Source organism: Montipora foliosa, chromosome 3 (genome assembly GCF_036669935.1).
Source record: "Montipora foliosa isolate CH-2021 chromosome 3, ASM3666993v2, whole genome shotgun sequence".
Lineage (NCBI taxonomy): Eukaryota > Metazoa > Cnidaria > Anthozoa > Scleractinia > Acroporidae > Montipora > Montipora foliosa.
Window position 1 is genome coordinate 68240015 of NC_090871.1, and position 7500 is coordinate 68247514.

General features: G+C 41.9%; 1 long non-coding RNA gene across 25 annotated transcripts in view; it reads left to right on the forward strand.

Annotated features, from left to right (window-relative positions):
• Nucleotides 1-7500, forward strand: part of LOC137998093 (uncharacterized) — a 34561-nt gene that overhangs the window by 14756 nt on the left and 12305 nt on the right. For 17 of the 25 annotated variants that reach the window (XR_011122665.1, XR_011122683.1, XR_011122670.1 and 14 more), the window contains 3 exons: nucleotides 1599-1629; nucleotides 5400-5489; nucleotides 7110-7186. This is a non-coding gene — a long non-coding RNA (uncharacterized lncRNA). Of the gene's footprint in view, nucleotides 1-79; nucleotides 1630-3657; nucleotides 3702-5399; nucleotides 5490-7109; nucleotides 7187-7500 lie in introns of all 25 variants that reach the window. The other 8 variants (XR_011122663.1, XR_011122659.1, XR_011122680.1 and 5 more) reach the window with 8 other exon arrangements.

Consider the following 7500-nt stretch of genomic DNA (forward strand, 5'->3'; position numbering starts at 1 on the left):
TGCCAGTTTTGAACTTTGCTTTCGACATTCCGAATTCCTTTAGTGCTCTCGCCGCAATTTCTTCGGCCCTCTCTTTCAGGAATTTCTGGATCCGCCCCTGGGTCGTATCAGTTGACCCTGAGATGGGAAGGCAACAAAAAGTTGGTGATGAAATCAACGATTCCAGGAATCCATAACCCGACGATTCTTCGCTCTTTGTTTGACTTTGATAAAGTATAAATGAAGTTCATTGTTGTTATATCCTAACTCTACAATTCTTCTCTTTCACATTTTGTTTTGTAACTTCAAAACTTCCGTGGTCGTTGATTTTTTTATGATGTTAACGACCTGTCATAAAGTTCGAGTTAGTTTAGACGGTACGATTACTTGGGCGCTCGCCATTGCAACAATTCGCACGTGAAAACGTCCAGGCGACCCGGACGTGAACACATGTTACAAATTTGACAGGCAGCTTTTCATTTTCTAACGAACCAAGCTCTGATTGGCAGTAACTTGGACAGATGATTACAACATGTCGTCTTTCAACGCGTCCCTCATCTCAGTTCATGTCAACTACAAATGAGTCAAGAGAGGTCAAGTACGAAACACAGCAATGGTAGATTACGTCAGTACATGACAATGACAGAAGACCTTTTTCGAACCATCTTGACAGACAAATTACATGTATTCGTGAAGGGTTGACTGATGTTCACGACATTATAAAGGCAGAAATCTTGATTCACGCACTAAAACTTTAAAGGATCACGCGTCACGGTTAATATATTATTCACGAATCACAGCTGTATTTCTTCAGTTTTCCCGATTCACGGTTTTTTTGGCATCAACTCACGGATTACGCGAAACCCCTTCCAGACCTTGTTGACTGTAAATCAGTCAACATTATGAAACACAGTTTCACAAAATTTATCAAAATTTGCACATGAATGGTTCAAGTACATGTATAAGGGATTCAGGCGCTATTTTTATTGACATATGCAGCATGAGAGTTACTACTTACTTGAAACTTTCACAAATGATTGTGGAACTTGAACTTCCCTGCCAGCAGAGGTGTCTTCTTGTTGTGTCCCTGCACTGATGAGTACAGGAAAAGAGACCTCTGCCGCAGGTTGAAAATCACTGTGTTGCGCCGCGGTTATCCTCACGTTAAACTTTGTCTTGTGCGGGCTCACTTAACAACAGCGGAATTACTGAAGGAATGCGTGGGTCACAGTGGGCTCAAGTCACAGTAAGCAAACATATCATGGGGCATGCATTTTGAACAATGCCAGCTAAGGAAGTGGACCGATGGTTGGATGAAAGTGAGTTTCGACCCATGGCATGCAGAGGTCTCTTTCCCATACTCGTCAGCCCAGTGAATGCAAAGGAAAAGAGGCATCTGCTAGCACGGAACAACTGAACCTTGCATGATTTTGCTTTTGCTCATAGTTTGTGGACTATGTTGTCTTTGGCAAGGGTTTATCCTTCAGTGAAATTTTTAAGACACTGTGATTTTGACACTTTGATTGCAATCCCAATCCACTGATTTTTATACACAAAATCTGCATAAAACATACATGTAACCTCTGGCTGTTATGAAACTATTTTTGCTGTCTTTGCAGGATGAAGGGCAATTGAAAGTATGACACTGAGGTAAGGTAATTGTTTTTGCAAACGTTGGCCGTGTGGCACTTATATTTCAACAGAACTAACTATTGGACCCGTAGCCCACAAGGGCTACGGGTCAATAGCCCATGAGGCGAAGCCGAATGGGCTATTGACCCATGGCCCTTGAGGGCGAACTAATTGTTTTAGTATCACCCAACTAGTCGGACAGAAAAGGCAATAATAAACTTAAAGTTAGCAAATGCAAGTTAAAGAAATATTTATTTGAGAACAAAACGAAAGAAAGCATAACGCTTTTGAAGTCTTTTCGCTACTTGAGGACTGTTAATAATAGTTCTCTAGTAGCATAGCCAATCAAAATGCAGGAATTGCATTAGACCACTAGTTGGGTCCTGTCTGACCTTGTAGCTCAGTCGGTAGAGCAGCGGTGATCTAACTCGAAGGTCGTGGGTTCAATTCCCACCCTGGTCAGACATTTTCTCTGTCCTTGTGTGGGCCCCCGGGTGTGGGCCCAATTCCATTGGTAGGGCTAACGCTCACGTGGTTTGCATGGGTAGAAAATAGCACTTCACATTATCTTCCAACAGTTAATTTGGAAGGTAATGACGTTGACAACAGCGTAAACAGAGCAGTTAAAGACACCTTGTCCGGTGTGGATAATTGACATTTTTGGTGTGATGGTTCCTGATTTTCATTCTGCCTACTAAACCATCTGTCAAGACATTGACAAGTACCAGATCATCTTTTTTTTTTTTTGAGCTCACCTGAGCCGGAATGTTTCTTTTGCCTGTTGTTTACATTTTAATGCCAAGCCTTTGTTACCTTGATTGTTTTACACATAGATGATCTCAACCATGATGCAAAATCTTTCAGAATGTGGGCACGTTATTGTCTTTCAGTCTTTCTTTTCATGTTGCTGTTGTGATGGTTTCATCATCATCATCTCTTTCTTTACGGTCGGAGTTTTAGAGTAGCTACATGTCATATTTCCGAAAATTTACTCTACCAGCCATGATATTCTTCAAAGGACAGACCACAACGCCGGTAACTCCATGCCCTATTCTTTGCGAATAGTGTGTGGATTCTTTTTTGTCCCAGAGGGTTGTGAAGAAGAGTTCTGAGACAGGGCCTACGGTTTGTCGTCCTAGAAAGTATAACCATTTGCAGATGTCATTACGACGGTAGCGCTTTCTCCTCAGTTACTCTAATAACCGAGTGTTGGTCTGGCAGTGGTTCGAGCCTTCACGCGTGGAAGTCCGATACTCAACCGACTGAGCCATTAGACTTAACTATTAGAGTGTAGTGTGAGCGTTAGCCCTACTCATGGAAATGGGCCCACATAAGGACAGAGAAAAACTCTGGCCAGGGTGGGAATTGTTCCCTTCCCTGCAACTGAGCCATTAGCCTGCGTAGCAAGCGTTTCCGTGGGGGGATATGGAAGACTTTTAATGTGTTGGACGCGCGAAAAGTGGGGCGAGACAAGAAGGAAAGGCTTGCAGACAGTCAACACTCATGGTCATCCATCAAAATGACATTGGACATTTCGTAACAATTACACGACCTAGTATCCCATCTTATTACGACAAGGTTACCTCTGTAAAGAGAATGAAAACATGCAGAATTGGAGCTTTAGTTCAACAAGAAATAGCGTTTCTAAGCTAAAGCCGCGCTGATCTACGGTATTTAGGTCTAAAAACCCCTTTGAAGACGGTTAGCGTTCAATTGTTTTGCTGGGTACCACTATGTCAATACTCTAAAAAATTCGACTTTCCGGGAGCTTGTCTCGTTACTCTAGTGGATATCGGAAACTGCAAGGAGAAGCCATCGATCCGGGTGCAACTCTTTGCCTCGCCTATTGTGAATCTTCTCTGCTTGTTTAAAATGTTTGTGTCGTTGAAGTAGATTTGAGGTCTAAAGTAGATTGTACGTCGTGTAAGTTGAATAGAAGGGAAATGTCAGTTTGAGGGATGGCCATGAGTGCTGACCGCAGACAAACCCCTGCATTTTGAAAACCGCATGTCATAAATTGACCAAGAAAATGTTGGTCTTTCATAGCGAAACTGAACTTTGGGCAAGAGAATCTAAAGCAATTTGACAAGGTAAATAACGATAATGTTGACCAATATTAGTAAATAGATACTCTTCCTGAAGGCGGCTTCCAAGCCCAACTATGGAAATGTTCTCGTAAAAATTTCCCGCGGCGATAAGATTTTAATGTTTAAATTTGGTAAGGCAAATATTCCAAATGCTGTGAACAAAAGTGCTTCTAGTAAATTTCAGAGTAGCTGAAATCCGAACGAATGTTGTTGTCTAACAAGCCCGCCGAAATTACCAGCTTTTCCAACACAATTTTCTGTCCGGTGATAATAACACCTTGTTGTTGGTGCTTGTGTATTTAACGTTTTCCAGAAAGTGATGTTAAAATTGAAGGAACAGCTACAAATAGTCTATCGCACTTGCTTCTGCAATAATGTGAAGGCTTCGAAATCCCGAAGCGTTGGCATTGAAAATGCACTACAGGAGCTCCACAGCCGTGCAAAACACAAGGATCTCGTAAGATTTAATCATTTAGGAGCCTGTTTACTAGCCAGCCGATGAGCCGAAATCCCCATTAATTGAAGGCCTTCTTGATTTGATCGTTCGCAATACTTTTGAGAGGACTGATTAAATCTTAATAGGCCAGTTTCGTATTCTAACGGTTGGACTGGATCTAGCATGAAGTGGAGGCTTATGCGGGCAAATTAATTTGCATTTGAAAAGATCTGCCCGCATTAGCCTCCATTCCATGTTAGATCCAATCCAGCCGTGAGAATTCGAAAATGGTCTATTTAGGACGGTGCCTACTAATTCAAAGGTATTTTTGCCCCGGTTTATGATTATAGAGATTTTGTAGATCTTAACGAGTGTTATTGAAATCCAAACAGAAAATTGGGAGTAACCACGCATTTTTGAAAGATAATAAATAATATTAGTAAAGAGCTTTAAAATACAAAGCAATGTATGGCGTTCTGTCTCAAGTTGAAGCTTAATTATCTCTCAAAAATGCATTGTTACCCCCAGATTTCTCTTTGGATACCAAGAGTACTTACTAAGATCTACTATTTCCGTATAGTTTTAACCGCGCAAAAATATCCCTGTATTAATAAGCACCACCCATAGGAAATCCGACTATCTCGAGATGCGCAGAACGTATGCGCAATAATAATAGTAGGCGCCGTCCTTAATACGCAGGCATTGCTTTCGTAGAAAATGAGGCTTTTCCCGAAACCAGCGGGACGAGCAAATTTCCCCCTTGGTCGAGCTGTTTAATAAATCGAAATTTGTTCTTCTTCTTTTAAGCCACCGCTAAATCCTTTATCGACAACGGAACTAACTGCTCGATGTAACACTTCTTTAAAAGAAGGTCTCTTCGCCATTTAGCCTGCGTAGTGAGTGATTTCAGCGAGCGAAAAACGAGTCCAGCAAAAGCGAATAACTTTCTCTGATTTATTCGCTTGCTACTGGGGATACATTATTTTGACATGAGGGACTGAGGTGTCAATCAAAAATTCCGAATTGTGCAATCAGAGATCCCGCTCGTGAGCTAACTGGAGTTTTCATAATTAAGGGGTTTGTCCGCAAGCGTTTCCTTCTCCTCTCCTCCCCTTCCCCCCCAATTTTTTTTTTTTTTGCGCTAGCCCTATTTTCGCGCGGCCAGGAAAATGAATTCGTTTCTCGCCCGCTGGAGACGCTTGCTACGCAGGCTACTGAGCCATCGGTGCACGATTTTGTCAATTCCGACATGTATTTTTTTGTAGTACATAGAGCATCTGCCACTAAGGAAACAAGTACATGCCATGACTCAGCCAAAGAAACAGGAGCAAGAGAAAGCCGAAGTAAAAAAGTAAGTGATCCGTTTATGTTTTGCAAAGGGCTAGGTTAGGTTTTTTCTGGGGATGGCCCTTTGAAAACTGGAAAATCTTGCAACTGACTGAAGTAAAAAAACCTGAGCTTCTCAATAGAGCCAAAGTAACATTGCTTGCAATAACTCTCTTCTTTAAGTACTCTGTGTTACATGTATAGGGGGTAGGGGTCTGAGGAGAGAAAAATATAAATAATGGGGACGTGTTAAGGACGGTGCATTCTAACTTAAATTTTCTTTTTCGCGATTTATGAATATGCGGGAAAAGCAGATCTTAACAAATGTTATTGAAATCCAAAAAGAAAATTAGAGGTAGCCTCGCCTTTTTTCATATCATCATATCATATCATCATATATCTTTATTTACCCTCGGATTTTTAGAGTAGCTTGGTGTAGCTAATTTCTCCGAGCATTTACCCCCCCCCCCCCCCCCCCCCGCCAACCATGATACACCATAGAGGACAGACCACAACACCGGGCACTACATGCCCTACTCTTTGCGACAAGTGTGCGGGTTCTTTTACGTCCCACAGGATTATGAACATTGAAGGGTTGTGAGACGGGACCTCCGGCTTATCGTCCTTATCCGAGAAGACTAGAGAGTCTAACCATTTGCAGATGTAATTACAAAGGCAGCACTTTCTCCTCAGTTATTTAAAGACCCTGAGTGTTGGTCCGGCGGGAGTTGAACTCACGACCTCCCGCGTGACAGCCCGGTGCTCAACCAACTGAGCCACAAAAAGCCAAAAAAGCCAAAGCCAAAAAATAAATAATCAACAATATATGTAAAAAGGTTTAATATACAAAGTAATGTATCGCGTTCTTTTTCAAATCGAATCTTAATTATCTCTGAAAAATGCTTGGTTACCCCTAATTATTTTTTCGGATAACAACCGCGCACCGGTGGCTCAGTTGGTTGAGCACCGGGTTGTCACGCGGGAGGTCGTGAGTTCAACTCCGGCCGGACCAACACTCAGGGTCTTTAAATAACTGAGGAGAAAGTGCTGCCTTTGTAATTACATTTGCAAATGGTTAGACTCTCTAGTCTTCTCGGATAAGGACGATAAGCCGGAGGTCCCGTCTCACAACCCTTCAATGTTCATAATCCTGTGAGACGTAAAAGAACCCGCACACTTGTCGCAAAGAGCAGGGCATGTAGTTCCCGGTGTTGTGGTCTGTCTTCTGTGGTGTATCATGGCTGGGAGGGTAAATGCTCGGAGAAATTAGCTACACCAAGCTACTCTGAAAATCCGAGGGTAAATAAAGATGTATGATATGATATGATATGAAGAGCAAGTGCTAAGCTCTGCTTTTTCCGCATCGTTGTAAACCACGCAAAAATATCTCGGTATTAGCAAGCGCCATCCATAGGCAACCCAAATATCTTGGTATGCGCAGAACGAATGAAGTCCCCCCTTCCTTTAAAATTAATTTTAAAGCTCTTTTTCAGGCTTTCATGAAAACAAACAAAGAAGCGAAAAACTGCCCCTTCTCATACGGAATGCATTTTTGTTTTAAAGAGCTAATTCATAGGTGGTAAAGTCAGTGAGGGTCAAGGCTTGTTTTTATGAAAATCACTTAGCCATTAAACTATTCTTTCAAGCAGTTCTTTCTCCGAATCTTCAGAGTTGGAGCCTGATGACGATGATGACATTTCTAGCTATTCTGGACAAATGAAATCAAGTATGTATTTAACGTTCTCGTCTTTATAGCCGTTTACAAGCCTTGCTGATCTCGGTATGCCAACAGATAGTTTTTATCTTGCAAAATTGTGGTTTTTTTAAGAGAACTTACGGTGACCTAGCTGGCCTTTTTGTGGGATGTAGAGGCCTGAAGACCACTTTATTCCTTTCGCCATCTTTTTTGCGGGAGTATCTCGTTCGCGATGTAACATTAAGATGTATAAATCATTAGAGGGATTTTTCAGAAAAGATCGCCACCCGAAAATAATGGAGAGGGAACGGAGCATCAAGAAAATCATTGCATGTTATGTTGAG